Below are 24,251 nucleotides of genomic sequence, written 5' to 3'. Positions count from 1 at the left end.
TTTATTTATTATCCCTCTACCAGGGAACAAAAGTGGACTGGAGCACACTGATTAATTCACAAACTTTAATTGTGGAAACAGACCAAAGTTTCAACACTACTGTGTCTTCATCAGAGTGTTGAAACTTTGATTTGTTTCCACAATTAAATTGGCTGGTTTACCCTGATATTTTCCCCCCTATCCAATCACTCCTCATGTCTCAACCAACCCAGCCCAATATGCATTTGTTGTGTGTAATTTGGGAAGTACTACACTGTATATGACAGTAAATCCACGTCCATTAGTGAAACTGAAATCTTGCAAGTAATACCTATCATGTCACATATATCAGAAAAAAAACATAAGGCAATCAAAACAAAGCAAAACTAAAAAACAGAGTATTAAAAACATGTCTTTATATAACTGAAACATGTTTAAATGGTAGAAGTTTGTTCTTTCATATACATATTTTAATATGGCTGGTTTTAGGTAGGGCTGGGTGATATGGCTTATAAATAATATCCCTATATTTCTATCAATATCTGAGGTTACTGCTGCATGCAGCGGCTCATGCAGCCCTTTTGGAAAGTTGTTTAAGTGGTGTGAGGCACGAGTACATTATTCATGAATATTTAGTTGACACATTAGGGCTATGCAATCATTAAAAAGTATACAAAGTACCTAAAATAGGCTTAACATTGGCAAACTACAAAATTCAAATGCTCTTGCATATATTTGTTAGTGATAAAAACAGAATACCATAATATTCTATAATAATATACCACTGTGAAAGGAGCCATTCGGCATAACTTTTTCTTTTGATAATTCACGTACATTTTGCTGATACTCACATACTTAATCCTGTGCTTTTACTTGCAGTTGAATATTTTAGGCCATGGCATTTCTGCTTTTACTTAAATAAATGATTTAGTGACATCTAGTGGTGGGCTTGCAGATTGTAAACATATCATCTTACTCTCCCCTTCCGAGCTTTTAGAGGAAGCTATGACTGCAAAATAGCACATTATAAGGTGACAAAAACATCACGATTCTTATTTTCAGGTGATTATACACTGAAAACATACTTCTTAATATAAATATTCCATTCCTGCTATTTTCTGTCAATAGATACCTGTAAATTTCACTGTACACACTGGACCTTTAAAATAAAGGATCTGAATACTTCTGCCACCATTGTATATCAGTATGCTTCAAACAAAGTGCCTGTTGGAAAGTCGAACACCGTCTGTTATCTCCCCCCGCACCATTTCACTGTTGGAACGTTGCCCACTTCACGCAGGGACTGGCCAGGTGTTTGGTGGGGAGAAAGTAAGACAGGGTTTAAATTTCTCTCCCATCCCAACCTATTTTTTTTTTCTTTACACAGCTGCTTGATTCACTTTTCTTGTGTACAACTGAGTGCAACTCTATCAAAGCCTTCAAGGAGAAACTGTCCAAATGTTCAACTTTTAAAGGCAGGCTGCCTTTAAAAGTTGCCAAACAGAGCAGCTATTAACTTTTCTGCCTCCAGACGTGGTGAGAACAAGTTTGTCTCCAGTGCACTTCAGCCAGCCTTGACCTGCACTCTGCTTTGTTCACACTACAGTCCACACAGACGGGTGAATAACTGGAACACCCTACACGGCATCTGAAAAGATGATCCACTTACATTATCGTAATAACAGCATTTCAAGGACAGACCTCAGCTTTTAGTTACGACAGCTGCATTTTTGCAATAATGAAGGTTGGAGAGGGCGTCTTTGTTTTTGTAAAATAGTCTTCAGTATGTGAACACACAGGCAAACACAAACACACAAGCAAAAAATCAAGTGTTCATGGTATTTTGCCAGTGTCAGTTCATGTAAATGTTTAGCCGGTAACTCCTTCAAACTTTGCCTCTTTTCTCTTTTAAACTAACTTTTTAAGCCTTATTGCTGAAACACATGCACTCATAGGCACTGGAAAATGAAGCATGGGGTTTGGATTAAAGAGCAGTGGATCCTGAGACCATCAGCAGATTCGGTCGTCATCTTTAAACCACACAATCAGATCAGCTGGACACACCACTGTGGTGTGAGGTCTGTTTTATTCAGATAATTTTACTTTTGATGTTATATTTTGTGGTGGTCATGTCTAAAGGGACCTCCACAGTTAACAAAATATAAAAGTTTTTTGTAGTTGGTTTAATTCAAGTTCAGTATAGATACCATTTGTTCTATTTGTGTGTGTTGTTAAATTTATCGTTATTTGTAATTATTTAAACTGTTTTTATTGCACTATGTCAGTGCCCTTTTGTGGAACAGTTTAAAGCTTATTGTTAAACTATAATGTAATGTAATATATACTGCTTCCATTTACAAGCCTTTGTCACAAGTGTTTCTCTTGAGGGAAATATAAGTTCTTTTTGGTGGGAATTCTTAGTTTTCCTCAGGAGTCTCAACCTTCTATCCCATTGTCTTACAGCACAAAATGCTCTTTATGTTAATCAGTTAACTAATCCTACTTAAACTGCACCGTTTGAGACCCATTAATTACGTAATACAGCATGAGTCATGGAACACATAGCGTCCATACATCTTTATTCAGCTCCTAATGGGACTCTATCTGTATGTGTGTATGCATCTGCTCACTGAGGTGCAACCAAGCGTGTTTGTGTGTGTGTGTGTGCATGCCTGCATAATTTAATTCAAACCTTTACAAGGTGTGAGCTCGTGCTTCAGCTGTGTGTGTGTGTATCTGCCTCATCGTACCTCATACGTCTTTATTTTACTCTCATAATTAACAATCCAGCTTCATAGATGCTCATCCTCTGTGACAAATGAGGTCTGTGTTGGCCATGACCTAACCAAGGTCTGTTGTCTGTTTTAATGCTCCGGGGAGGGAAGTTGAGAAATGGGTCGGGAGAAAGAAAGGGATCGAGGAGTGCGTGTGCTTGGGCTGACCTGTGCGGGTTATTAAGGCCAGGATTCATGTTATTGTAAACCCCACAGAGAGAAGACTTGGCTTTGATTCAGAGGACGCTCAGTAGAAATAAGGAGGGTAAGATGCTGGTGGCACCGTTGCCTCCCTGTTTAATCTTCTCTTGATGTTATACTGTAGGTGCACTGTAGACGATATGATAAAAACAGAAATCCAGCTTTCAAAATGGGCGCTCTCAGCTCCTGAGAGATTTCATTTAATCATATCTTTTCATCTCTCTCAGTCTTCTAAAGTGAACACCAATTTACACAAGCTGTGGTTTGCAAACAGATCCAGAGTTGAGATTTTTTTTTATTTTTGAAGTTTTGCCAAGATTTCTTTACAGCCCTACAGTAACTTCTAATGAAGAGTCACATTTTCCTGTTTTTCCCCCCTTTTTATTGCTTCTTACAGAATAAATATGTAATAAATTCACTGTTATTTATCTTTAAATGACTATGATACGCCACCACAGATTTCGGGTCCTATTCAGATGATCTACACCACATGGTCTAAAGTGTATGGTGCACATGTATTAATGGTGTGTCCAGCTCCACTTTGCTATTTTAACAAGCACATAATGTGGAAAGAGGTTGTATTTCATCTCTTAATTAATCATAGGTGTCTTTTGGATGTAACATGAATGAAACCAATCAGAATTCCATCTCCCATTTCCTTTAAGAGCCAGGTGAACCTGAAGCATCACTATTTAAACAACAGATTCCACAAACTGAGAAGTGACAGAGTCGTTGAAATAGCCCACTCATATTGATTCAGGCACTGTGGTTAATCAGCGGACCAGGCGGCTCATATGCACACATGGAAACAGTACTATGTAAGTTACCGTAAACCGTGAAAGAAAACACTCATATATCAATACCACACAATCACCCGGAAAGCTTGAGCTGTTCAACATCATTTAAAAGATGATTTAAATATCAGAGGCTGCTTACAGTTTCATCTCCATGCACACTGTAATGTCACTGCAGCAGATATCATTAATATTTTAGCAGCAAAACTAAAAACTGTTTGAAACATTATAGCACTGCTTGCTAATCACTGCTTTATAGAACAGAGGAAACAGAGCTTCAACTGTGTGCGAGACCTTTTGGGTGTGTAGAAGAACACAGAACATTAATTATCAGATCCTGATGATGTTGTCTGATTTAAACAATCAATCAATACTTACAGTAGCTGTGCCTAAATGGTACAGACCCTCTTTCTTATGCGCACACAGCTTCAGCCTGTTTCAGCCACCTGCAGCTCATCCACCATTGATCAGAATGTTTTTTTACGAGTTGTGGATTAACTGCAGTAGAAGCAGAGCACCTGTATGTTGTGAGTCCGCCTGTGTAGGCTCATCTTGCTGTCTGAAAAATACTGTGCGACTGACTTCAGACCAGTTTTGTTGGTCAGAGGCACAGTCGCTTTTTGGGGGTAGATAGTCATGCGTGTCACCATGCAGCTGACCACACATCGATGGGTGAGCACATGGATGGGCCCAAGTACGTTTGATACTCACACAATGTGGACACCTGGTGAGAAAATGACAACCGCGTCAGTCAGAAAATAGCAATGACAGCTGCACTGTGGTGTGCGCCACTTTGTGCCAGTTGGAAGACTTGTTTTCCGACCTCCTTTGAAATTCCTATTCTGGGCTGGAATAACTTTTGGTTTGCCCGTTTCACATGAAATAGAGTTTCTTCGCTTCTGGACAGAAGGAGGCAAGGGGAAACAACTCACTTCAGCCATAGATTGTATATTAAACACAGATTCAACCTATTTATAATATAATCTATTGCTCTAACTTGGCCTCATGCTGACAGTTATAAACAGCTGATCAACTTAAAGCGTAGGACTCTGGGGAAGAGGGGACGGAGGGGAACGACACACTCCAATTATAGATCATATTTTAAATAGGGATTCAACCTATTTAATATATGGTCTGTGGGTCTAACTTATCTTCTGGTCTGCAGTGCTCATTTTTGGACACACAGTTAATAAATATCGTCCCTTTAATGCATTGTGGTGACAGCAGTTAGATGGGTTTGTCTGTGTTTGAAGCTACAGTGTAGCACCTTGCAACTTAGACAGGTCTGGGTCTTATACTTAGCTATGCTTGACTGAGTTCTGTGAGTCGCTGCCCTGGCACTAATGAAACTCCAAAGATGGAGCTGATGATGAAAACGAAATGTAAGACTGACAACTGTTGAGACGCGCAGGGATGTGGAGATAACAGGAAGCGATTCGCTCCCCCGTCGAGAAACATGTCAGGGCCTGTAATGAGTCTTCCTGTCTCATATGAAATGAAAGCATGCCATTATCACAACTTCATCATTCTCACATTACAAGTGAAATTACAGGGTGCATGGAAAGGAGAGACGGAGAGAGAGAAGGTGCTAAGCAGAGGATATGAAATCATCATAAGAATACCTTCCAATTTCCAGAAATACTGTCTCCTTTATGTGTGTGTGTATTCCATAGGATCTCCAAGTGGGGAAAGGGATATGATAAATTATGTTTCCATTCATATTAGGCTAGATTCATTTCAAGGCGAGCGTGTCATCACAGTGCCAAAAGAAAAATCCATTATTAGCAGCGGAAGTTTTGTATTGGCTCCTGCAAGAAAGATCAAGGAGGAGGATGAAACATTGCCGCATGTAATTACCAGAAAATTTTAACTGTGCTTAACTAAAAATAGACACGATAACGGTAGCAGATATGGATAATTTTTCTGACAGGACCAGCTATAAGGGGAGGAAATATGGTGAAAAAATGGTGGGGTTAGACATTGTTTAGCTCTTACCCTTAGCTGACTCTCCACGGTCACTACAGCATGGGCGTCAATATGAATTATATTAAAGTGGCGTCAGGCTCGTCGGCTTTGATCTCAGCCGCGCCTTATTTAGCTTATGATGATGAACCTACAAGAAACTCATCAGTGCGGCCAGAACGAGCAGCTATAATTGTCTTTGCAAGGTCACAGAGTGATCTTTTTTAATTTGACGGCATTGTTAATTTCTTTTGGCTAATATCATTGGACAAACTAATATCGTTGGACAAAGGCAGAAGATGGGCTCACCCTCAGGGGGGCCCCGTTCCTTTCATGGTCTTCAGTCCAAAAAAAAGGACAGTACTGGAACAAAAAGAGAAAAGTGAGACTGGTGAGGCATAATGTGCAAAACTGGGATTAAGACTAGTCTAAAGAGGTGCAACAACAGAATATGCACAAAGGATGTTAATGATCAATCAAATAATCGCTGTTGAGAATTTGAATGTGCTAACTGACAATGCATATTTTGTGCAATATTTCTCCAGAGCTCACAGGTTTTCTCATGGTTTGGTTTGTTCTTCCTTGTTAGTCTAGAAATATCAGTAAGTAACACTTCGCTAAGCAACTGTCTAGTCATAGGTTAGCAACTGTAAATAGCTTTGCATTTCTCTCCATGTTAAGCAGCGTGCATGGGGCCATAAGACGCATCACTCGACTTAGAGCCCCTGCACACTGCTCAGCATATCTTGTATAAGTTTGGAGGGTGGCATCTTTTTTTGTAGTCTTTTAAAACCCTACAACACAAGGGCAATGTGTAAGGAAATCATTAAACGTCTTTATATGTCTTTATCTGCTCTAACTTAAGCTGCATTATCATGTCCAGCTAACTAGATTACCACCTGCAGTAATGTTACCTCCAGCCAAACTCGTGTTAGATACCACTGCATTTTCTAAACTCATGGCCTATTCCCAGCGGTTACAGTGGGATTTGTGGGAGGTTTGAGGAGAAGGATGTGGGCTGGTGCAAAATAGAAGTGGGCTGACAGTGACACACCTTTCGTCGGCTTCTTTTCTATCATTTATTTCTGATGTTTATTGTATACAAATGAACATGTTGTAGTTCTCTGTCTGACTAATGTTTGCTAGGGTATAGCTTAGCATCAGTCTTTTAGCATGAACGTTATATCACGTATGCAGCCACTGAATAACTTTGTATATTTCAGACCCATTAACAGGGTTCTCATTTTAAAATGTGTCAGTTGGAAACATTAAAAAGTCAGATGACAGAATTTACAACACTGGTTTAAATTTGTGCTGAATGAATTAATGTTTCACGCAACTAATGTGCTGCTAGGATTGTTTAAATAAGACTTAAACTGAGATAAAAGTTTGCATCTTATTTAGTAATTATTAATGATTAATTTATAATTGTCTGTTAACATGTTCATCTATCAGTTAAGGAGAATGGACAACATTTGTAATTATAATACAGACATAATTTAATTTATATTTGTTATACATTGTGCTTTCTTTCTCTTGGGAGATTTGGAAAATAATAAAAAAAAAACGAAATTGGTGTTCAGACGGGATAAAAGGTTAAGACCGCTGCCTCAGAAAACCTGCTGACCTGAGGTGACATTCAACCCTGTGTCATCCTCCTCTGTCTCCCTCCATGTATTTCTGCTGCCTCAGGGAAAAAACAAGAGGTGCAGACCTCCCGGTTGACCTGAAAAAAAAAAAAAAAAAAAAGTAAAAAGGGAAGGGATTAGTCCAGTGTGTTTTGGGACATAGTGGATGGAGCCAGAAACCAGCTACTGAGTTCACAGTCTAGCGAATTAGCCCAAGTACTGTGCAGAGCATGGGAAGCTATCAATCACTGCACTTAGTCAGAGTCCTGTGTGTGTATCCGTGTAGCTGTGTGTGTGTGTGTGTGTGTGTGTGTGTGTAGGCATAGCACTTCGCTCCATCGACCGGTTATGAACCAATCAAAGATCTCTGTCATGCAACTGGGAGACAAGTTTAAACTCTGAATCACTTATCAAGTTGACATCTACCTTGATACACGGCAGCGCTCAAGGTGGTGATGCATCACTCGCTCTGCTCTCAGCTCTTCACTGTGCATAACTGTATTTCTGGCGTATTATTGCGTCTATGTTTCTGTCATACACCACCCAGACATTCAAGGCATGAGAGTGCAAGAAATAAAAAAAATATGCATACACTGTATTCCTGCTGGTAATGGGGTTTTGTGTCGACATGAATGTGCAGGCGTCTGGGTTGGTTTCACTTTGTAGCATCTCACAGCAGACTGAAATGGAAGATGAAAAGGTCTGAGGCGACTGAGGGCTTCCAGGAGCAGAGATGGTGGTTTAATCAGATCCTCCGTTCTTCTTCTCCTGCTGTGATGAGCGCTGGGCTTTAATTCTGCTGCTCCCGTCTGCTCTGGCATTCGTCTGTTGCCATGGCAAAACCACACTTATTCTCATTCCAGTGGCATTCTGCTGATTCTGTGTCCAGCAAACACCCAGACGCTCACACACGCACTGTCAGTGGCACACATGAATCTTTGAATGCATGCATGAGGAACTGCTGGGATACAAATATTCAACACACAATGTAACATATACATATATACAAGTTGATGCATATTAACACATGCTCACACAGAGTGAATACACACATCTACTGTTTATTGTGCAAGCGTGACGAACCTTAAGCCTTGAGCTTTTACTGACTTGAATGCAGATTCACACTTCAACCATCTGTCAGTTAACAGTGCTGTGTGTTGGCTGCATGTGTAATCTGGACCATTGCAGGCCAACATGGCATCGCATCGCATCATCTATCTCGCACAGAGTATATCTGACTGTATATCTCAGACTAAGCAGCCCCATCCAGGACAGAGCCCTTGGCATCTGCCCTTGGCTTCTTGAGCGCTGTGTGACAACAGCAGGGATGGGAGGTTAAGGAGAGATTGAAGAAAATCTGGCAGAGAAAGAGAGGAAAGGGTGGACAAGGGGAAATGGTGGAATGGGAGAGGTGGAGATGAAGGCATCTGTATGATCTTTATGGCTAGAGAAGGTTGATGAACACAGAATGGCTTGTTGCAAGTAAGGTTGTCAAAAGTATCAATATTGCAACGTTTTGTTTTGGGTTTTTTTTATTAAAAACAATATTCAAAAGAAAAACCCATAAAAAAGATCTGAGTGCTCATTCATGACCTTGCTTCAGTTTAGTCTTGAAAGAGGTATTGAGTATTATTTTTTTTTTATTCTAGTATTATATCAAAGTTAAAAATTCTTGACAACTGCACATGCAGACACAGCAGCCTTGGTGTTCTCAGTTAAACAGCAGTGTTTATATTATGTTTGCTTAGTGAGGAAACAGATCTATAGTGGATGCAGTCTCAGTTGCATTTCATTCAGCCCTGTCCCACCTGTAGCATAGAAATACAACAGAAACAAACTCATCAAAAGCGTCTTGGTCAGTCTTTCCACTGTTATAACAACCACCAACTCTGGTTTGGTTAAAAACAGGCTGTCTCTTGCATAGACAATTAAATTAGCAAACTAAAATGACCGAAATAAACAAACGTCAATGTGATATGTTTGTCCACTTACCCAACCTTAATTTCCCAATCCACATAAATAGTGAGGAGGTGGAGAGTGTACAACATCAACAACATTAAATTCCTGTGAATCCACATTGCAAAAGATAAGCTCAACAGAGGCTTTGCTTCCAAGGAAGTTCAAACAGGCCAAAGTCTCAGAATAAGGTGACAGGAAAAAAGTCTGCAGAGTTAGGAGGTAAATAAGAAAGACTATGCAAAGGTGGATTGGGGAGACTGAGGATTAAGACCATCAAAACATAATGACAATCTTCCTAGCTGCTGATTGACAATATGCATTCAGGTTCTGCTCAGACAGGACTGTACACAGCAACTCCTTTAACTTGATTAAAGTTGAAAAGTACTCACACAGCAAAAGCTTCCAACTGAAATGTTGTTGTTTGGAGTTGTTGGTTGCTTAATTATCTGACATTTTAGAAAGCAGTAAGCAATAGGCTGCGATATACAGTGATTTTAGTACTAACATGATTTCTCTTACGTGTAAGGAAGCTAAAATTACATTGTTAGTGTAGATCATTGGGGTAGTTTGTCTGCTCTGGAAGGAGATAAAAGGCAGTAGATTGGGCAACAGTATGAGAGGCACTTCTTCACCGAGCGACAGGACACAGCGTGTTCTCTGGCTCCTCAATCATAAATCCCTGTAGGCTCTCTTGTTTATTTTGCCAGCATTTTTTTTTTGTATTGTGTACTTCAAACTAAAAATGTTCCAGTTTTTCCTTCCCAATACTGATTACGATACCTGAATTTTGCATATTGGCCATCAACATAAAGATGGGTGATGCATCTCCACTCCACTCCTCTCCCACTGTACAAAACTGAAGCCGAAATGTCCAGTATACGAGCGCTGGTGGCGTCATTTGGAGACAAAGTCCACGCAGTAGTGATCACTGTTGGAGTGTTGTCAATGATGGCATGTAACCCTGTTTTTATAGCATAAACTAATTAAAACCAACATGATCAGAAAATTAACACTTGAACAAACATGAGCATGACAGGAACACTCAAAATGACAGAAACTATCTTTAGGAAAAATGTATCTAACCTGTATTTTAATGTCTTAGTTTGGCCCATCTCCCACCTGTACATAAACCTGTACTGCTGGCTGCAGTACAGGTTTATGACCTGTACTGCAGCCAGTCACCTGGTGACGATCAAGATGCTTTGGCTTCACTTTTAGAGACCTCTCATGTTTTCCATTTCTGTAAACACAGTCTATGGTAACAGCTGACACCAAGTACTGATCTGATGCCAGTATGATTAAAATAGAATTAAAGAAATCTTCAGTGCGCTCAGTAAAGAATCTGATTTATTTTCCCCACAACCCCAAAACACTTCAGTCCAACCCTGTTCACAATTACTAAAGAAAGGCAAATCAAAAATTCCACTCAGGGTTTTACTACAGACACAAATCAGATAATAAACACTGAAATAACAACATCTGTCAGACAAAGATAATGTACAATATATATGCTGGGAACTCATGGTACTGATAGTCAGTCAGTATCAGTATCTGAACAAGCCCACTTCTGACTGTTCTCACCCTAGTTGATGGTAAATAACCACATAGTCTGTTTAACTGTCCCAGCTTCATTTCCTGACTTATCCAGCTCTCCAGTATCTCTCTCATTAATCTCGGCATGTCTCTTTTCTTTTTGATCTTTCTCCGCTATCCTGTCCATCTCTTTCATCCACCCATCCACGTTTAGCACCCCCCAGTAAATCAAAATTCACATCAAAATCTGACATTTTCAAATACAGGTGCAAATTTACACACCACAGAATCATTATACACCAGTTAAAACTTCAAAGAATGAGACTTACAGAGGATAATTATTGCTGGAAGTGTTGAAAGGAAGTAGGTACTTTTCTTAATTTACTGAGGGATCATTCATTAGTTTCTCCAGTCTGGAAACAAGTAGTCAGATGTATTGGAGAACAGTTCCATAAGCCATTGCTAGAATGACTCCGGCTGTGTTTATTAGGTGATGGGTCTCTCCTATAACAGGGTATATCCAAACAAAAATAAGGACTTTCATTTGCAAGCTTTGCTTGGTACTTCAATTATTTTAGGTAATTTATTCTTTGTATTTTTTGTACTTTGAACTTTTTTCTCCCTTTTTTAAGACTGTCTGGTGCCAAGACCTGTTTTGTTTGTCACGTTTGCTCCGTCAGTTGTTCTTCTTTGACTTACTGTAAGGTGTTGCATTATGCTGTTTATAAAATGGAAAATTCAGTTAAAAAAAACTTGAATTACACATGCCGTCACAGGTGTGTGTCTATAGAGCAGTTTACGCAGCTCAGCTGATCATAATCAAGGACTGGCACTATTCATATTATTAACCACCTTTTAATGAATTGATTACACTTTTAGGCCTGTGTGGAATCTGAATAAGAACCATTTTCTTCAAATAAAGTTTCAAGTGATAGAATTAAAGTTAAGACTTTTTTTTTTTTAAATAAAGACTGGAATTTAAGCAGATAGTCATCAGGGGGCACATCTGTAACTTCTTTGCAGGTGCAACAATAATCTGCACAAAAAGATGGCAAAGCACCTGCTCACCTTTTCATCTTTCAGTGGATTTCCTTTTACAGTTAGGTCACAAAGAGATGACTTCACGGGAGGAATGATTCCCTTCTGCTGGCTTGTAAGTAACCTGCACCTAGCTTTTAACTTGAGAAAGACAGCTGTACATTCAGACCTGATGCAGGTCCAAAGTTCTAATCAATTGATTGAAAGGTAACTGAAAAGTAAATTGATTGCAACAAAAAGTTATTAACAAAGATGTAGCCACCGCAAAGCATTTCAATGAGAAGATTCTTGGTTGCTTGGATATTTCTCCAGATTGTCATGATGAGCAGATTGGAAGCCACCTGCCAGTGTTTGCATTGAAATTATTTACCAACCAGCCATTAAGGCTTTTGTGGGTTCCATCCCAGTATTGTATGGTGTTGTTTTTGGCAACTCCATTTTTCATCTAAAATATTCTATCGACAAACATGCACAGTTGGTCCTAAAAAATAAACAGTGATGTGTAGAGTCCTGCTGCATGAGTAAAAGATAAGGATGATTTCTTTATGTAGCGTAAATGATGAATGAAATCATTGTGTGCATACAGGTTGAATAAAGTAGTATACATAAAAATAGAGGCCGGCTGTGGCTTAGGGTTTGTGGTTTGATCCCAAACTCCCCCTTTCCATATATCAAAATGTCCTTGGACAAGACACAGAACTCCAATTTGCTTCTGAACACCCACTGAAGATGCATTAGCCAATGCATTCCTTATTGCCCAACTGAAGCCTGGAGAAAACAGGGAGGGTGGCATCAGGAAGTTGATCCAGCATAAGACGCCTGTGTCAAATCAAATATGTGGATCATAACAAACAAATTCCCATGCCTGATTGGGTGGGGCCCGCTTTCCTAGCGAGACACAGATGAGCTGCTGTGGGACATCTAATTTGTAGAGGTGCACAGAGATGTAATTATCTGTATCTGTTCAATCAACAAAATCATCTGTCTCTGTATCTGTATTTGGATAGAAGACCAGGACTGGGTGTGGTTTAGTCACACTACATGGAGGAAATGTTTCTTTTTCTAACCTTATTTTCATTAGCAATGCAGTTGTGGGGCCTACAATGCAACAAAATGATTTAAAATAGGAATATTACAATATTACATCAAATTACATATGAACTATATTTCCACATCCTCATACTGTACTTTTGATCTATCTCTCTCACTCTCTTTTTAGTTTTAGCTAAACTGAGTTTTATTGAGTTTTTACTGTGAACTGAAGCTGCTGAAGCTATCTATGCTCACATAACAGCCACAAAACTAAATTAAAAAACATTTCATTTCATTTTCCCTCGCAGGACACGGTAGCTGCTGGTCTGCCACTGCTAACTAACAAACAAACTCCTACAACTCCTGCGTTTAATAACCTGATTTACATCAGTAATTTTGTATTCCCTTTAAATGTGTGTCATTACTCATTTATAGTTCATGGTAGTGTGCACTGAATAATATGTGGCATAAATACAGGTCATGTTAAGGTGCCTAAAATAATTTACAGTTAAAATACATATTTTTACAGTTAAAATATATATTTTTTAAAAAGATAAATAACAGTTCATGTTTATGTTAGAGAATGAATGACCTGGAAGAGTTTGATTTCCTGTTGGCCTCTGTGTATTCATGCGAGAAGTAAGGGGGTTGGAGAAGAAGGAGACAGACAAAAAAAATGGTGAAGAGCAGAGAGCAGAACACGTGTGATAGTTGGAACAGACCATGTCATGTTTATTGTGTATTTTTATACATACTGGACTGTGAACTGTTTGTTGGTCAAAGTACTCTTAAGTGTGTAAGTTCGGGACTGTTTACTGCCGCTGAGGTGTGTTTTTTCAACACACTGTCTTTTTTTATTTTCTTTATTATTTTCCATATTGTGTTTTATGTGTGAATTTCTGCATTCCATGCGATACAAAGTCAAAGTGGAGATACTGTGTTTGTGTTGTTTTTCCTTTGAACACTGTAAATCTAAATTGGTTGAGTAATATAGTTTATTTGGTTATACATATTTGGTCATCATACCAGGATTAACCCCTTAGCCTCTGATTGGAGTTTAATAGAGTGAGATCATACATTGCCCTAGACAGTTTTATTATACAACGAGGTGTCTCTTTCCGAAGTGTGGGTGTCTAAGAGGGTTTAATACTTCTTTCAGCATTGCATAAAGTGTTTCTGTTTTCACGAGCCGAGGGTGAAAGGGTTACATGTGTGCTGCGAGGTAAAAAGACTGTTTCTGTCGATGGAGATTGGTTGTTGTGAAGAGAACAGAGACCGCAGCCTCAGTTCCCTGTTGGAAAACGCAGCCTGATGATAAAACAAAGCAGCAAATATGCTCTAAATACAGGGTGCTGTTAAACTGATATCGATTTTTTTAGGTGGTTCTTGTTTAGGTTCTAAAATACATTTACACCCTCTTGAAAATGGTCTAAACAGCAAAATTAGCTGTTTTTGAACCAGGTTTTCTAATAGAGTCGATGCTTAATAAGAAACTTTACTCTGATATAATATATGCATTTTTACAATTACTAAGTTTCCAGAGGCTTTCATTTTTATTTCACTGCTGTCTTGTATAAATGGTTGATGACATCAGTGTTGACTGTGTTAATTTCCTTATCGAGTTCACTGAGGAAGCTGTCCTTGCAAGTTAGCACTGATGGATGACCCGCCCTTGTTAATAAGCACTTTGGTGGCAATTAAGTGACTATCATACATCTGAACAATTTCAAATCTACCTGATAATACAAAAGTCAGTGGATGACTAAGGGGCTCAAAACAGTCTTTATGTACTTCTGATTGTGTCTAGAAGGTAAGTGGGTGAGTCTGAAATGAAACGGAAATGAAATATGGAGTCCCTGAAAGGATGTACTGTAGGACACAAAGGTTGAGGAGCAACGTACAGGGACAGAAGATGATGAAGGAAGATGAATCGTGAGGAGGAGCAGAAAGACAGAGCAAGGAAGACTGATGGAAATTAAGATAGAGAATAGAAACTTTGCAGGGAAATTTCATCAAATCCTCTCCTGATCTGACCTAAAGAACTCCTCTTAAAACTCTCCTCTACAGTGAATAGTAATCAGTATAGAAGTAAACCATAACTGTTGGTGTCATGGTAGTTCTTTATCAAATTCTCAATAAAGTAAAACAAAAAAACACTCCAGGCTTTAACAAAAACAATCTGTACACAGGAAGCTGAGAACCCAACGCACGTTTCCTCGGGCATTTACAAGCACACACACTCGAGAGAAGCATATGTTTTGATTCTGTGTCTAATATAAATCCATAGCGTGATGTACAGCTTTCCATAAGCGTGGGCCATTTGTGTCCAGCGGGCACAGCTATGCTCATGTGGGGTTATAAATAGCTAATGTACACACGCTCTGTTTGCCTGCTGAAATGGATATTCTTTAAACAAACAAATAGGCCTGACCCGCACTGTTGATGGATAGACGTACGCCACAGGGTGCAGTTAGCGGGGAATAGGCAGCCCTGTAAATGAAGGCTTCTACAGCAGCTTAACATCGCTTAACAAATATAAGCTAACACAACAGCTACGTTACATAAATAATTCCTGCTGACCTCCGGACACTGACAGCTCCTGTGTGAGTGAGTGTGTTTGACGCAGACACATGTGTGTTCTCATTATAGGTTGGTCAATACATTGATTAGCTAAAAAAAACACGCAATTTGTACGTGTAACTGCCAGCAACACGCCCCGTGAGCTGATATTCAGCTGTAACAGGTCTGTCAGCTCATGAATACAATGATAATTTGTACCACAAGAGGCCTGGACTATTGAGCGGAGACTCATTTACCTCGCTGAGTTGACAGGAAAGGCCGCTCAATGCGCTTGTGCAGATGCTCGTGTGTTTGTGTGTGCTCTTGTGTTTGAGTGTGTGTAATCATGCATGTGTGGGCAATAGGGACTCACTCATCTCTGCCAAGGTCAGAGAAGGCAGCTGTATTCATTAGCCGGAGCCACTGATTGCGCATTCAGAGGGAATTTAGATTGTGTGACTACAATGAAGACGTTACAATGGACAAAATGCTACAGATGCAACGATATTTCCCAAGCTCATCAGAGGGAAACACTGGAGAGGACCCAAAGGCATGTTTTTACTGTATAGCATAATTGTCCTCTCTGAAGTCAAACACAAAGGAAACCGAGCTGTGATTGTCATGTTCTCGATTTCACAGGAAACCAAACTGTGACCTGACTCTTAAGTTGTGTGCCAATATGGCACAGGGAGACTTCACAAGGCACATGTTCAGCTCTCTTGTCAGAAAGAAAATTGGTCAATCCAGAAAATAGTGATGTGAAAACTACTTTTGTAGAACAGACTGTGCCAAAACGCCATAGAGAGTGATGGAAAGAGAAAGAAAGCACTATTACAGTCTATGAGGGCCCATTGTGGGCAGAAGAACGGGATGAGAGAGAGAGAGATGCTATCAGTTTATCACTCTGAAGCCGGACTCACACACACACATGTGGGAGCACAAAAACACACAAAAATACCACAAACTGAATGAGGGGTTTGCTGGGTCCAGTAGATTAGAGATGAGATGAGAATCAGGGCAAGGCGATAAAGAATTGGTTGTTCTTTTCATCAGTCTTGTTCGGAGCTGAGTGGGACAAGGATGGAGGAGAAAAATAGACGACAGAAGGAGGCAGGGAGGTAACAAGAGAGGGAGACGGAGGGTGGAGGGGAAGGAGGCCGGGGGCAGACAGATGGAGAGGTGGATGGAGGAGGTAAAGAGGGGAAGATGGATAGAGACACTCTTAGAAATAAGGGCTCCTCCTCAGAGACTGGGGTTCTACCCAGAACCATTTGCTTCTAAAGAACCATTTCTTGAATAAAGAGTTCTTAAAGGGTTCCATTAAGAACTATTTTTTTGAAAGAAAAAAAAAAAAGAAGAAACAAGAACCCTCTCAGGGTCTCAGGGTTCTTGTTGGCACCCTGACAGGAGGAAACTTTCTCGACAGAATCCCAGAAACGGTTGTTGAAATCTTTGAAATCTCTTTTGACAGGGTTTTTTGTACCAGAATATGAAATGGTTCTCATTACTGTAGAATCTTTTTTTTTTTTTTTTATTTGAGAATAGGTTCATCAGTTGTTCTTTGTAGGACTAAGGGTTCCATGAAGAATTTGTCAAGAGTTCTTTGTATCATAATGTAGAGTTCTCTGTAGAATTCCTGTGTGATAAAAATATTGGAATATAGTTCTCAGTAGAATCCCTGGATGCATTCTAGATTAAACCAATGAAATGTAAAAGGCTTTTTGGTGGAACGGCAGGTTCCTGTCTTCACCCTGACAGCTAGAATAATTCAGGACAGAACCACAGAGAACAGTTGTTGAATTCCTTAAAGAACTCTTTCGTCGAGGGTTCTTTGTACAAAGGTTTCTCAGTAGAACAGCCTGGGTGGGTTCTAGATAAAATCTTTAGGATATAAAGGGGGTCATAGGAGAACCCTCTGGTTGGGCTCCTGCTAGCACCCTTAGAACTAGAAACATTCAGGACAGAACCCCGGAGACGGTTGTTGAATTCCTTGTAGAACTCCTTCGTCAAGAGTTCTTTGTACCATAATATAGAAGGGTTCTCATTAGAACCCCCTGAAAACATAAAAGGGTTCTTAATGAAACACCCTGAATGAGTATGTGTTAATACCCTTAAAAGGTGGAAAGGTCTGGATAGAACTTCCAGAGGGGGTTCTGGCTGGAACCTTCCTTCTGCAGATGCTTCTAACCGTCTCAAAGGCTTCCAAGTGAAACCTTTGTAAAAATTTCTACCAGGGATCCAAAAGGGTTCTCCTTTGGGGACAAGCTGAAGAACCATTTATGGTTCTAGTTAGCACCTTTATTTCTCAGACTGTCTGATCTGTACTTTCAGCTGAGGAGGTTGGATGCTTTGAGGGCAACTCAAGGTCAGACTTAGACGGAAAAACTGAGTCAGTGAATTAAACAAAATCTTCCAATTCAAAAGTAAATCCCATCAAGAGTCAATTTTTAATTAAATCTCTTTTACACACTCCCTTGTTTCTCCGCACCACAGACATTTTTTCCCATCACATAGCTTTTTTTTTTCCCATGGCATAACTCTTTCCCACACTTATAGAGGAATGAAAAACTTCTCTTTTAACCAGACTCAATGGCTTGTTTCACTCTTATCAGCCTCCTGCGTCTCTGTGGTTTCTCTGCTGTGAAAGCTCACCGCTGTTCTGCTCCGGTGAGAGCGACGAGAAGGCGGGGGGAGTTCCCAGGTCCTCCGTGCCTGCCTCCCTTCACTGCCCTGGGGGTAAACACCAGCCACTCGACCAGCAGACCGCTGAGACTTTTTACCACCCAGGCCCCTAAACAACGCCTGCAAACATCCAAGGCAAGAATGGGCCCTTTTTATGAGGCTGCTTTGGCCATCCATCAAAGAAAAAGTATATCAATAAATCTATTTTCGAACGGGAGAATGAACAGTGTTTTTCTGTTTTTAGCCTGTGCGATGGACTGATCTTCAGAGGGCTGAATGAGGATAAAATGCCCTCTAATGATAAGGCTGGAGGAGGCTGAGGAGTGTGCATGGTGGTGGCGGTGGGGGTGTTAAAGCTGATTAGTTGATTACGTGATGAGGGCCTCTTCTGAGCTGTCTTTAATTTGCTCGACCGGAAAAGAAAAGTAATTAATCTCAAACTTCCAAGACCTCTCGGGGCCTTCAAAAGCACACCAAGAGCAGGAAACAACAAGAACGGCAAGCCTTATTGTGGAAATTCGTCTATGAACTAAATTGGTTGATTGTCTGAGAGGCTTTAATCTGGGATTTCTCGAGTGAAACAATCTTGAGGATTTTTTTTCCCTCCTCAGAAGCTTCTGCTGCATTTCCAACGACAGAGCTGTGTTGTAATTTCACAAAAATGTGTTTGACATTTCCACAGAGGTTGATAACTTGTCTAGGAAAATAAGTCTTTTGAGCTGCTGAAAGGAGAAAAAAGGGCAGCGCAGAATTGCACAAGATGAAGTCAAAGAGATAAAAAAAAAAAAAAAAGCAGGTATCTTTTCCTACTTTTCACCCTCTGTGGTTCCCTGCTGATTACTAAACAGTCAGTGTCTGAAAATAAATACGGAAAAAAAAAAAGTTAAGGACAGGGAAGAAGATGCAGGAAAAAATGGTGTGATGAGTGTTTGGGATAAGATGGAAAAAGAGGGAATGAAAAAAACAATATGATGGGAGAAGGTTAGGAGAAGGATGATGAGGGAGATAAAAAGAGGAGACAGAGGATGAAGAAAGGTTACAAGAGGGAGGGATGCAGGGATAGAACAAGACGAGGACAAAAAGGATGAGAGGCGAGAGAGAGGGAGGATGTACCCCGTTGTTTCTGACCTGTAAAGGTTTCATTACACTCTGTGCGATAACAGCAGCTGGAGATCGTCTGTGAAATCTAGACCGCCTCCGTTATCCCTCTGCTTCCCGTATAACAATGCCGTTTACCGCTGTATCGCTTTACCCTAACAGTAACCTACCTCTTCAAATTACACTCAGAGCGCTGGAGCACAACAGCAGCACCACAATGGAAGGTACAGCTGATAAGGAGACAGTACACACCGACAAGCACACACACACACACAGATAAACAAACACACGTGAAGAAACTTGTGTATAGAGTAAAGCGGAGGAATCCTTCAAGTTAGAGAGAGTGCACCTGGTTGGGTGCCTGCGAGTGTTCGATGGGTGAGCTGCAAAAAAGTTGTGTAACAAGTAAAAAATTAATTAACTGCATCAGTTGAGTGCAGAAATATAACACAATACAATACACTAGCATGCTTTTATTACTGGAGAAATTAAAAATGAAAATGATTGTACAGTATTTTTAACATTTACATCTGTTAATGCAGTAATATCAAGCCTAATCAGCCCATCAGTAAATCAATCAATCAATCCAAAAGTAAGAAAGATAGTCAGGTTACATCACTTTAATATTTTGATACTTAGGTTACGTTACTGACTACATTTTTTAAAGTGACCCTCCCAAACCTGGTTGTCAGTGGCTTTGCTGCTTGTGAAAAGTTTAGAAACGTATTAGCTTTTGATAGCCTCAAACTAGGCTCGTCATCACTATGGAAACACAGCAACAGCTGCAGGAGAACAGATGCTGCAGCTGTCAGTGACTCTGTCTGTGTGCCTAATCGCGGGTCAGGTCGCAGGGCGTATATTCATAGTTTGGGGCGGGTGCAGATTTAGCTTAGAGATAATTGTGGGAAATGGGTTGGTTCTGGTTCTTATCTTTGTGGGCGCGGATTTGGAAAACCGAACCAGTGCAGGACTCTCCTGCAAGCTGCAGAGTAACAGCAGTTATCTCAGGCTAACACGGTTCTGGATGTTTCAGAATGACTTTTCTGCATTGACAATTGCTGTTCTTTTCTTTGTTATTTTTCTTAACTGTCATTATTTTATTGTGCAACACTTTGGTCAACTTTGGTTTTTAAATGTGCTTTATGAATAAACTTTAGTAGGTGGACTCACTGGGGATACACCCGCTGAGTGGCAAAAAGACTACTGAGTGGCAGTGTTGGCTTTGCAAAAAACATCCAAAATCTAAAATGACAAAGAGCTGCTGTGCAATTGACTGAACAAATAGATTCGACAAGAAATCTTGAGTGCTCTTTTTACAATCTACCAAAAGCTAAAGAAAGGAGAAGCAAATGGATCTCTGTGGTTCACAGAAACAACTGAAACAGCGATGAAGAAAAACTTGTTTCTCTAGTCAATCTCCACTTTGATGAACAAAAGAACAAACTCGAGGAGCCTCAATTGTTTTTATTTGAATGTATGAGTTTATCTCAATACAGGCGAGCACAGAGAAGATTTTGGTGCAGTGTGTACACATGGCAACCGTTCATACCAGATCTTAAAGATACAAAGGAAATACTTTTTTATAAAGTATGTCTCATGTCATACAATGTCATGTCATGTCAATTGTTTTACTCCCCTGTTAAAGGCAGCCATGTTGCAGGATGTTTTGCCGCTCAGTCAATCTTAGGAGGCATATTCTGGTGGGAAAATGACATCACCATCTATTGCTGAGTTTCCTCATTGACTACTTACCATGGAGCTCTCTTCACAACAACGCATACACAGATCCGTTCTTTGAAACAGTCATTTATTACTTGTCCTTGTAAATCTCTTGAAAGTTGTTTCTCTTTTTTTTTTTCTTTAACCGTCTGCTTCAGTCGTCAACATAACTTGAATGAATGAAAAAATAGCGGAGCCTTGTGGGATATCTGCTCAACTTGCATTGAATACAGCCCCTCGATGAGTTTCACCATATTGGCACCACAAATGGGGAACATTAGATCCGGACAAGAAACGTGCAATAGAAACAATTGTGGCTACAACATTTTTAGTCATCTATGCTCATTTTTTTTACCTGTTACACTTGAGAATTTGCAAAAGAACTCCTGCAACATTTATTTGCAATGTTTTGATTGGTTGCAGGTCACGTTTCCTTGCACTGATTGGTTATAGGTCTATCAAATTCCATCCAGAGCCGTTGAACTCTCCTGGCTGCCAATGCCCCTTGAAATCAAAAATGAGAGACTCCAGATTAATCTGCGTTTGTGAATTAGTCTGGTGATGTCAAGCTACAGTTCTGCGTGCAGTTTTTACGAAAATTATGTAGTTACAGATTCTGATTTTGACCACAATATGCCACTGCATTTTGGCTGTTTAGTATCATTAGATTAGGCTCGTCTGTTTCTTCGAGCAAAACGAGGGTATCATTAAACTAATTTTTTCAAATGGGAACCTACAGTGATTAATAAAAATACACTGAGAACCAGCTATCTCCCCTACCCCCTTTGCAGCTGTATGACTGTGTGCTGGGTTCTCCAACTGTGGGTTTGAGATACAGATCCTGAGCTCAGGAGCTTTGCCTTTCACGGTCTAACCACCATCACCTCAGGGCCCATTCACAGCAATGATGATCTCTGCTTAAGACTTCAATAGACATTCATCTCCTCCTCATTCACCACACACACACATACGCACACACACACACACACACCTGACGACTGGAAGATTTGTTTGTGTGGGTGAGAATATCTTCACATTGGCTGGCTGAGAAGCATGCCTGTGAGTACATTCATGCTGGCGTGTGCATACTGTATGGTGTGTGTTTGTATGTGTGTGTGTGTGTGTGTGTGATGGGATGAAATGGCTTTGACTGCATTTTCCACACAGCAGATAAGGATCAGAGGCGCCCTGATAGTAGGAATTAGGAGCAGGGATCCCATTGATCTCTAATGGACCGCTACAAGCGGTCTGAGAGCCCATCAGTGTATCCAAGGAAACACGACCCCATGCACCAACACACACACACACAAGCACGCACACACTGGAACAAAACAAATAAGACAGACACACTCACTTGTGTTATAAATGCAAGAAATGTTACTGCCGGTATTAGGTTACACGGCCAAAACGCCCCCAGAATCAGTGATGAAGGCTTAATTACGGAGGGTGAGAGATGAGACTGTGTGTGTGTGTGTGTGTGTGCGTGCACAAGTTTGTGGATGTGTGTTTCAATGTGTGTGTTCATGCAGCAATATTTTTTAGCTGCAGAAACAGAGAAACAGAAAATGTGAGCTAGTGTTTCAAGGCTGAAAGTTTAAGTGAAACTGGAAGCTCAGTGGACAAGATTGCCTGGTCGTCCCGATCCTTTGCCAGAAGACAAGGGACAGAAAATCATATTACCCTTTTCTCATACACACACAGTCGTGCACAAGGCCAGAGTAAAGAGACGGTGAAAGATGGCCTCCCGAACGTCTTGATATTGTGTCTCTTGTCTTTCATCGCAGATGAAATGAATGTATCCCTCCTGCCGCTCTCCTCCTCGCTGCTCCTCGCTTTCTCTTGTTTTCTGGCCTACTGGGCACATCTATTACCCTCTGATGAATGACACTGAGAATCATATCTGTGCTTACTACTCTCACTGTACAGTGTCAGCAATTCATCCTACGTCTGAAGGCTCAGGGTCGTATGATCTGCTTCAGTGGGACTCTGTTAATCTCTGCAGGACCAATTAAAAAAGCATTATTAAAGGGGCTTTTCACAGGAATGTTACAGTGTCGATGTTCTCGTTGGTTTCAATGACTGGAACATGTACATTTTCAAAAGGTATTTACTTTTTCAGAAAGCTAATGTTCTGAAATGTCTGGGAAAAGAGAAAATCTACATTGGCCTCAAGGATAATAAAAAATAACATCTCAATAGATTATAGTTATTTAATTTCTTGTTTTATGTAGTTATCTTCTTGAGTTTTTTTAAAGATACATCTATGAACAAAGGAATAGTTTGACTCAAAGTATGCATATTAGTGTTGGGCAATATGTTAAAATTTTCCAACTGACCACTGTCAGCCCTACCACTGTTTCGTATGCCACATACATTCGCTGTGTTCAATAAACACAACAAACTTACAAGGTATTAAGAAATTAAACATTGTTTGACCTGTTTCCTTTTACCAAACTAAAATAAGCTTGATTGCCTTGTTAACTCATCATAAAACACAGAAAAGCAAGTTAAAACTCACCAAACCTGTTTTTGTTAGCTTTTCCACTCCTCCGACAATCACCAACTCTGCTTTGGTCAAAATAAATCCTTACATCCTTTACATCCTTCACTGTGTTAGAGACGAAAATAGTTTGGCTGTGCAGGTTGTTTTCCGCTCATTTCTTCTCCAGTTCAGTGCGCTCATCGTCTGGCTGACTGGGTGTGTACCGTGCCGCTGAAAGAGAGGGCATCGCTGAGCAGCAGCAGCTTACATTTGCAAAATAAAATGACAAAAAAAGCCCAGAAACCTGATCAAACATATATCAAGATAATGTTACTACATTGCCTTCTTCTTCATTTTGTTTTCAGAAATATATTTTACTGTACTGTTTCGCTGTAGGACAAGAAAGATCGTGACCAGGTGCCCGCCATCTCTTGTCTGGTTTCCAGCGATGCCATCAGAAAATCACATCAAACTCTCAAACCAGGTAAGATTCTGCTTCTTCATTGCGTATTTCTCACATAAAATGAAAAAATATATATTTGAGTGTTCTGTTTAGCTGTAATACAAGAAACTTTGTGGCCAGGCTGGCTGCCATTTTTCCCTGCTGGACAGACGAACCAAAACCAAGCACAGCCCAAGCTGCAGTACAGCAAGCACCAGCTCCACACTCTCGTCCGTACTGCACATGCTCTGGTTGCAAAAAATCAAGATGGCAAACCCCTAAAATGATTGTTTCTTGTCTGGGAGCTGTTTCTAAGCTCTTTTTTGTCACTTGTACGCTGAAAATCTTGGGCTTTTAGGCTGTTGGTCA

The 24,251-nt window shown here is 40.2% G+C and overlaps 1 long non-coding RNA gene across 1 annotated transcript in view; it reads left to right on the top strand.

The window, feature by feature from the left end:
• Positions 1-24,251, top strand: part of LOC146310934 (uncharacterized) — a 97,046-nt gene that overhangs the window by 52,177 nt on the left and 20,618 nt on the right. The window contains exon 4 of the long non-coding RNA XR_014772266.1: positions 23,837-23,924. This is a non-coding gene — a long non-coding RNA (uncharacterized LOC146310934). The remainder of the gene's footprint in view (positions 1-23,836; positions 23,925-24,251) is intronic.

The sequence above is a fragment of the Lutjanus erythropterus genome, chromosome 18, assembly GCF_056507025.1.
Source record: "Lutjanus erythropterus isolate fLutEry1 chromosome 18, fLutEry1.hap2, whole genome shotgun sequence".
Taxonomy (NCBI): Eukaryota; Metazoa; Chordata; class Actinopteri; order Lutjaniformes; family Lutjanidae; genus Lutjanus; species Lutjanus erythropterus.
The sequence above is the reverse complement of the archived record's forward strand: the minus strand, read 5'-3'. Positions and strand labels throughout refer to the sequence as shown.